Source organism: Triticum aestivum, chromosome 5D, assembly GCF_018294505.1.
Source record: "Triticum aestivum cultivar Chinese Spring chromosome 5D, IWGSC CS RefSeq v2.1, whole genome shotgun sequence".
NCBI lineage: Eukaryota > Viridiplantae > Streptophyta > Magnoliopsida > Poales > Poaceae > Triticum > Triticum aestivum.
The window spans coordinates 285,554,656-285,564,350 of NC_057808.1; positions in this window are offsets into that span (position 1 = coordinate 285,554,656).

Consider the following 9,695-nt stretch of genomic DNA (forward strand, 5'->3'; position numbering starts at 1 on the left):
GTAACAGTTGAAACGTTGTTGTCCTAATGCAGTAAAAGAGAGCAGGAGCGAGAGAGTGGGATTGTATCGGAATGAACAAGGGGGTTTTGCTTGTCTGGCACTTCTCAAGATAGTATAGCTCTTCATCGGTGTCATCGATCACAACGTTGAAACAACGTCCACTGAGAGGGAACAACACCGGCAAATAGAGAAGGAACACAATCAATGCAATGCAACAATACGATGCATGAATGTGACATGGCGATATGCTGTGACTTGAGCTATGCTACCTCTTGAGCACTGCGTTGGTTTTCCATTTAAGAGGAAAGGGTGATGCAGCAAAGTAGCATAAGTATTTCCCTCAGTTTTTGAGAACCAAGGTATCAATCCAGTAGGAGGCCACGTACGAGTCCCTCGCACCTACACAAACAAATAAATCCTCGCAACCAACGCGATAAGGGGTTGTCAATCCCTACACGGTCACTTACGAGAGTGAGATCTGAAAGATATGATAAGATAATATTTTTGGTATTTTTGTGATAAAGATGCAAAACAAAATAAAAGGCAACGGAAATAGCTAAGTGTTGGAAGATTAATATGATGGAAAATAGACCCGGGGGCCATAGGTTTCACTAGTGGCTTCTCTCAAGAGCATAAGTATTTTACGGTGGGTGAACAAATTACTGTTGAGCAATTGACAGAATTGAGCATAGTTATGAGAATATCTAGGTATGATCATGTATATAGGCATCACGTCCGAGACAAGTAGACCGACTCCTGCCTGCATCTACTACTATTACTCCACACATCGACCGCTATCCAGCATGCATCTAGAGTATTAAGTTCATAAGAACAGAGTAACGCTTTAAGCAAGATGACATGATGTAGAGGGATAAACTCATGCAATATGATATAAACCCCATCTTGTTATCCTCGATGGCAACAATACAATACGTGCCTTGCTGCCCCTACTGTCACTGGGAAAGGACACCGCAAGATTGAACCCAAAGCTAAGCACTTCTCCCATTGCAAGAAAGATCAATCTAGTAGGCCAAACCAAACTGATAATTCGAAGAGACTTGCAAAGATAACCAATCATACATAAAAGAATTCAGAAGATTCAAATATTGTTCCTAGATAAACTTGATCATAAACCCACAATTCATCGGTCTCAACAAACACACCGCAAAAGAAGATTACATCGAATAGATCTCCACGAGAGAGGGGGAGAACATTGTATTGAGATCCAAAAAGAGAGAGGAAGCCATCTAGCTAATAACTATGGACCCGAAGGTCTGAGGTAAACTACTCACACATCATCGGAGAGGCTATGGTGTTGATGTAGAAGCCCTCCGTGATCGATGCCCCCTCTGGCGGAGCTCCGGAATAGGCCCCAAGATGGGATCTCACGGGTACAGAAGGTTGCGGCGGTGGAATTAGGTTTTTGGCTCCGTATCTGGTAGTTTGGGGGTACGTAGGTATATATAGGAGGAAGGAGTACGTCGGTGGAGCAACATGGGGCCCACGAGGGTGGAGGGCGCGCCCAGGGGGGTAGGCGCGCCCCCTACCTCGTGGCTTCCTGGTAGCTTTCTTGACGTAGGGTCCAAGTCCTCTGGATCATGTTCGTTCCGAAAATCACGTTCCCGAAGGTTTCATTCCGTTTGGACTCCGTTTGATATTCTTTTTCTGCGAAACTCTGAAATAGGCAAAAAACAGCAATTCTGGGCTGGGCCTCCGGTTAATAGGTTAGTCCCAAAAATAATATAAAAGTGTATAATAAAGCCCAATAATGTCCAAAACAGAAGATAATATAGCATGGAGCAATCAAAAATTATAGATACGTTGGAGACGTATCAAGCATCCCCAAGCTTAATTCCTGCTCGTCCTCGAGTAGGTAAATGATAAAAACAGAATTTTTGATGTGGAATGCTACTTGGCATAATTTCAATGTAATTCTTCTTAATTGTGGTATGAATATTCAGATCCGAAAGATTCAAGATAAAAGTTCAATATTGACATAAAAATAATAATACTTCAAGCATACTAACTAAGCAATTATGTCCTCTCAAAATAACATGGCCAAAGAAAGTTCATCCCTACAAAATCATATAGTTTAGTCATGCTCCATTTTCGTCACACAAGAATGCTCTCATCATGCACAACCCCGATGACAAGCCAAGCAATTGTTTCATACTTTAGTAATCTCAAACTTTTTCAACCTTCACGCAATACATGAGCGTGAGCCATGGATATAGCACTATGGGTGGAATAGAATATGATGATGGGGGTTATGTGGAGAAGACAAAAAAGGAGAAAGTCTCACATCAACGAGGCTAATCAATGAGCTATGGAGATGCCCATCGATTGATGTTAATGCAAGGAGTAGGGATTGCCATGCAACGGATGCACTAGAGCTATAAATATATGAAAGCTCAACAAAAGAAACTAAGTGGGTGTGCATCCAACTTGCTTGCTCACGAAGACCTAGGGCACTTGAGGAGGCCCATTGTTGGAATATACAAGCCAAGTTCTATAATGAAAAATTCCCACTAGTATATGAAAGTGACAAAACAAGAGACTCTCTATCATGAAGATTATGGTGCTACTTTGAAGCACAAGTGTGGTAAAAGGATAGTAACATTGTCCCTTCTCTCTTTTTCTCTCATTTTTTTGGGCCTTCTCTTTTTTATGGCCTTTCTCTCTTTTTTTATTCCTCACTTGGGACAATGCTCTAGAAAATGATGATCATCACACTTCTATTTATTTACAACTCAATGATTACAACTCGATACTAGAACAAAGTATGACTCTATATGAATGCCTCCGGCGGTGTACCGGGATATGCAATGAACCAAGAGTGACATGTATGAAAGAATTATGAACGGTGGCTTTGCCACAAATACTATGTCAACTACATGATCATGCAAAGCAATATGACAATGATGAACGTGTCATGATAAACGGAACGGTGGAAAGTTGCATGGCAATATATCTCGGAATGGCTATGGAAATGCCATAATAGGTAGGTATGGTGGCTGTTTTGAGGAAGATATAAGGAGGTTTATGTGTGAAAGAGCGTATCATATCACGGGGTTTGGATGCACCGGCGAAGTTTGCACCAACTCTCAATGTGAGAAAGGGCAATGCACGGTACCGAAGAGGCTAGCAATGATGGAAAGGTGAGAGTGCGTATAATCCATGGACTCAACATTAGTCATAAAGAACTCACATACTTATTGCAAAAATCTACAAGTCATCAAAAACCAAGCACTACGCGCATGCTCCTAGGGGGATAGATTGGTAGGAAAAGACCATCGCTCGTCCCCGACCGCCACTCATAAGGAGGACAATCAAAGAACACCTCATGTTTCAAATTTGTTACATAACGTTTACCATACGTGCATGCTACGGGACTTGCAAACTTCAACACAAGTATTTCTCAAATTCACAACTACTCAACTAGCACAACTTTAATATCACTACCTCCATGTCTCAAAACAATCATCAAGCATCAAACTTCTCTTAGTATTCAACACACTCATAAGAAAGTTTTTACTAATCTTGAATACCTAGCATATTAGGATTATTTAAGCAAATTACCATGCTATTTAAGACTCTCAAAATAATCTAAGTGAAGCATGAGAGATCAATAGTTTCTATAAAACAAATCCACCACCGTGCTCTAAAAGATATAAGTGAAGTACTAGAGCAAAAACTATATAACTCAAAAGATATAAGTGAAGCACATAGAGTATTCTAATAATTTCCGAATCATGTGTGTCTCTCTCAAAAGGTGTGTACAGCAAAGATGATTGTGGTAAACTAAAAAGCAAAGACTCAAATCATACAAGACGCTCCAAGCAAAACACATATCATGTGGTGAATAAAAATATAGCTCCAAGTAAAGTTACCGATGGAAGTAGACGAAAGAGGGGATGCCTTCCGGGGCATCCCCAAGCTTTGGCTTTTTGGTGTCCTTAGATTATCTTGGGGGTGCCATGGGCATCCCCAAGCTTAGGCTCTTGCCACTCCTTGTTCCATAATCCATCAAATCTTTCACCCAAAACTTGAAAACTTCACAACACAAAACTCAGCAGAAAATCTCGTGAGCTCCGTTAGCGAAAGAAAACAAAAGACCACTTCAAGGTACTGTAATGAACTCATTTTTATTTATATTGGTGTTAAACCTACTGTATTCCAACTTCTCTATGGTTTATAAACTATTTTACTAGCCATAGATTCATCAAAATAAGCAAACAACACACGAAAAACAGAATCTGTCAAAAACAGAACAGTCTGTAGTAATCTGTAACTAACGCAAACTTCTGGAACTCCAAAAAATCAGCCAAAATAGGACGACCTAGACAATTTGTTTATTGATCAGAAGCAATTGGAATCAATATTTTATCACGTTCTGGTGATTTTTAACAATTATTTTCGTGAACAGAAAGTTTCTGGAATTTTCTGCAAGATCAAATAACTATCATCCAAGAAGATCCTATAGGTTTAACTTGGCACAAACACTAATTAAAACATAAAAACACATCTAACCAGAGGCTAGAACAAATATTTATTCCTAAACAGAAGCAAAAAGCAAAAAACTAAAAATAAAATTGGGTTGCCTCCCAACAAGCGCTATCGTTTAACGCCCCTAGCTAGGCATAAAAGCAAGGATAGATCTAGGTATTGCCATCTTTGGTAGGCAATCCATAAGTGGCTCTCATAATAGATTCATATGGTAATTTTATTTTCTTCCTAGGGAAGTGTTCCATGCCTTTCTTTAATGGAAATTGGAATCTAATATTCCCTTCCTTCATATCAATAATTGCACCAATCGTTCTAAGGAAAGGTCTACCAAGAATAATAGGACATGAAGGATTGCAATCTATGTCAAGAACGATAAAATCTACGGGCACATAGTTCCTATTTGCAACAATAAGAACATCATTAATTCTTCCCATAGGTTTCTTAATAGTGGAATCCGCAAGGTGCAAGTTTAAAGAGCAATCATCAAAATCACGGAAACCTAGCAAATCACACAAAGTTTTTGGAATCGTGGAAACACTAGCACCCAAATCACACAAAGCATAGCATTCATGATCTTTAATCTTAATTTTAATAGTAGGTTCCCACTCATCATAAAGTTTTCTAGGGATAGAAACTTCCAACTCAAGTTTTTCTTCATAAGATTGCATCAAAGCATCAACGATATGTTTGGTAAAGGCTTTATTTTGACTATAAGCATGAGGAGAATTTAGCACGGATTGCAACAAGGAAATACAATCTATCAAAGAGCAATTATCATAATTAAATTCCTTGAAATCCAAAATAGTGGGTTCATTAATATCTAATGTTTTGATCTCTTCAATCCCACTTTTATCAATTTTAGCATCAAGATCTAAAAACTCCGAATTTTTGGAACGCCTTCTAGGTAAAGGTGGATCATATTCAGTCCCATCATTATCAAGATTCATATTGCAAAACAAAGATTTAATAGGGGACACATCAATAACTTTTAGATCTTCATCTTTATTTTCATAGAAATTAGAAGAACACGCTTTATAAAGCAATCTTTCTTAGCACGCATCCTAGCGGTTCTTTCTTTGCACTCATCAATGGAAATTCTCATGGCTTTGAGAGACTCATTGATATCATGCTTAGGAGGAATAGATCTAAGTTTTAAAGAATCAACATCAAGAGAAATTCTATCAACGTTCCTAGCCAATTCATCAACTTTAAGCAATTTCTCTTCAAGCAAAGCATTGAAATTCTTTTGCGAATTCATAAATTCCTTAACACTAGTCTCAAATTCAGAGGGCATCTTATTAAAATTTCCATAAGAATTGTTGTAGGAATTACCATAATTATTAGAGGAATTACTAGGATAAGGCCTAGGATTAAAGTTTCCTCTATACGCGTTGTTACCAAAATTATTCCTACCAACAAAATTCACATCCATAGATTCATTATTATTCTCAATCAAAGTAGACAAAGGCATATCATTAGGATCAGAAGAAACACTCTTAGTAGCAAATAATTTCATAAGTTCATCCATCTTTCCACTCAAAACATTAATTTCTTCTATCGCATGCACTTTTTTATTAGTAGATCTTTCAGTGTGCCATTGAGAATAATTAACCATAATATTATCTAGGAGTTTAGTAGCTTCTCCTAAAGTGATTTCCATAAAAGTGCCTCCCGCGGCCGAATCTAAAAGATTTCTAGAAGCAAAATTCAATCCGGCATAAAATTTTGTATAATCATCCACAAATTCAAACCATGCGTAGGGCAATTACGTATCATTAATTTCATCCTCTCCCAAGCTTGTGCAACATGTTCATGATCAAGTTGCTTAAAATTCATAATATCGTTTCTAAGAGAGATAATCTTAGCGGGAGGAAAATACTTAGAGATAAAAGCATCTTTGCACTTATTCCAAGAATCAATACTATTTTTAGGCAAAGACGAAAACCAAGCTTTAGCACGATCTCTAAGCGAAAAAGGAAATAGCTTCAATTTAACAATATCATTGTCAACATCTTTCTTCTTTTGCATATCACACAAATCAACGAAGCTATTTAGATGAGTAGCGGCATCTTCACTAGGAAGGCCGGCGAATTGATCTTTCATGACAAGATTCAACAAAGCAGCATTGATTTCACAAGATTCAGTATCGGTAAGAGGAGCAATCGGAGTGCTAAGGAAATCATTATTGTTGGTATCGGTAAAGTCACATAATTTGGTATTATCTTGAGCCATCGTGACAAACAAGCAATCCAACACACGAGCAAACAAGAAGCAAGCGAAAAAGAGGCGAACGAAAAAGAGAGGGCGAATAAAACGGCAAGGGTGAAGTGGGGGAGAGGAAAACAAGAGGCAAATGGCAAATAATGTAATGCGGGAGATAAGGGTTTGTGATGGGTACTTGGTATGTTGACTTTTGCGTAGAATCCCCGGCAACGGCGCCAGAAATCCTTCTTGCTACCTCTTGAGCACTGTGTTGGTTTTCCATTGAAGAGGAAAGGGTGATGCAGCAAAGTAGCGTAAGTATTTCCCTCAGTTTTTGAGAACCAAGGTATCAATCCAGTAGGAGGCCACACACGAGTCCCTCGCACCTACACAAACAAATAAATCCTCGCAACCAACGCGATAAGGGGTTGTCAATCCCTACACGGTCACTTACGAGAGTGAGATCTGATAGATATGATAAGATAATATTTTTGGTATTTTTGTGATAAAGATGCAAAGTAAAAATAAAAGGCAACGGAAATAGCTAAGTGTTGGAAGATTAATATGATGGAAAATAGACCCGGGGGCCATAGGTTTCACTAGTGGCTTCTCTCAAGAGCATAAGTATTTACGGTGGGTGAACAAATTACTGTTGAGCAATTGACAGAATTGAGCATAGTTATGAGAATATCTAGGTATGATCATGTATATAGGCATCACGTCCGAGACAAGTAGACCGACTCCTGCCTGCATCTACTACTATTACTCCACACATCGACCGCTATCCAGCATGCATCTAGAGTATTAAGTTCATAAGAACAGAGTAACGCTTTAAGCAAGATGACATGATGTAGAGGGATAAACTCATGCAATATGATATAAACCCCATCTTGTTATCCTCGATGGCAACAATACAATACGTGCCTTGCTGCCCCTACTGTCACTGGGAAAGGACACCGCAAGATTGAACCCAAAGCTAAGCACTTCTCCCATTGCAAGAAAGATCAATCTAGTAGGCCAAACCAAACTGATAATTCGAAGAGACTTGCAAAGATAACCAATCATACATAAAAGAATTCAGAAGATTCAAATATTGTTCATAGATAAACTTGATCATAAACCCACAATTCATCGGTCTCAACAAACACACCGCAAAAGAAGATTACATCGAATAGATCTCCACAAGAGAGGGGGAGAACATTGTATTGAGATCCAAAAAGAGAGAGGAAGCCATCTAGCTAATAACTATGGACCCGAAGGTCTGAGGTAAACTACTCACACTTCATCGGAGAGGCTATGGTGTTGATGTAGAAGCCCTCCGTGATCGATGCCCCCTCCGGCGGAGCTCCGGAACAGGCCCCAAGATGGGATCTCACGGGTACAGAAGGTTGCGGCGGTGGAATTAGGTTTTTGGCTCCGTATCTGGTAGTTTGGGGGTACGTAGGTATATATAGGAGGAAGGAGTACGTCGGTGGAGCAACATGGGGCCCACGAGGGTGGAGGGCGCACCTAGGGGGTAGGCACGCCCCCTACCTCGTGGCTTCCTGGTAGCTTTCTTGATGTAGGGTCCAAGTCCTCTGGATCATGTTCGTTCCGAAAATCACGTTCCCGAAGGTTTCATTCCGTTTGGAGTCCGTTTGATATTCTTTTTTTGCGAAACTCTGAAATAGGCAAAAAACAGCAATTCTGGATTGGGCCTCCGGTTAATAGGTTAGTCCCGAAAATAATATAAAAGTGTATAATAAAGCCCAATAATGTCCAAAACAGAAGATAATATAGCATGGAGCAATCAAAAATTATAGATACGTTGGAGACGTATCAAGCTAATGTAGCTAGCAACAATATAAATGAAGTTGGTTTGAACCCAAGGTTCAAATTCAAACTCCACATAAGACATTTCAAATGCCATTAATTCAAATTGTCACATACAGTAGCTTTAGGTTGCTCAAACATGCATGAGAATGGTACAGATGGATAGATTGGATTTTTCTGATCATTTTTCATATATGATTTATTTCATTTGGAGTTATAGATTATTTTCTATGATTTTTAGAAGTTTTAACTATTTTCTGGAATTTCCTAAATATGAATAAATCCAGAAAAGCCTATTACTGCGTCAGCATTGTGTCATGCTGACCTCAGCAGGTCAACAAACACGGTCCAGGTCAAACCTGACCAGTGGGGCCCACTGGTCAGTGACCCAGTGTCATTTGTGTCGCGGACAGGTGGGTCCGGTCAAGGGCCACGTCAGCTTGGTCAATGCTGACGCGTGGGGCCACTGTGATTAAATTAAACTAAACAAGAATTAACTGTGGTTAATTTAGGGCGTGGGGCCATGTGTAAGTGGGTCAGCGGGCAATTAAGTTGGGTAATTAGTCCCTAACGGCGGTGCACGTCATCACGTCGGAGACCAGCCGGCGGCGACCACAGGACACGGCGGGGGCACGCCGGACTTGCACTAGAGGCGTCAGCTTGGCGCGCTGAGGGCACCAGGGGATAGCCCTTGCTCTCGCGCATCCAGAGGACCAAGTGGGAGGTCGCGGGGTCACCGGAACTCATGCCGGCGACGAGCTTTGGCGGCGGTGGTGTTCGGTGGTGTATGGGCGCGTCGCTACGGTGCATCAGTGAGCAAATGGAGAGGCTGGGCAGCACCTGCTAGACACGGGGAGCACTAAGAGCAGCACGGTGAGGCCAGGGGAGCACGAAGGCTATGCATGCAGCAGCAATGGCGGTCGGCGGCTTCGATGCTCGTGGGGAACGGCGCTATGGCATGGGGGCGAGCATGCTGAGTTAGGGGAGGAGGTCAGTGGCTCATGGTGAGTCGGCCGGTGCAGACGGAGGGGCCGGGGAAGCTTTGGACGCGATGAATCAAGCGGCGGGGATCGCTGGCACCGAGGTTGAAGAAGACGTTAGGGTCGGCGATGCGGTGCTTCCCCGGTTGCTTGGCTCGGCGTGGACAAACAGGACGACGATGCGGAGCTCGGGGA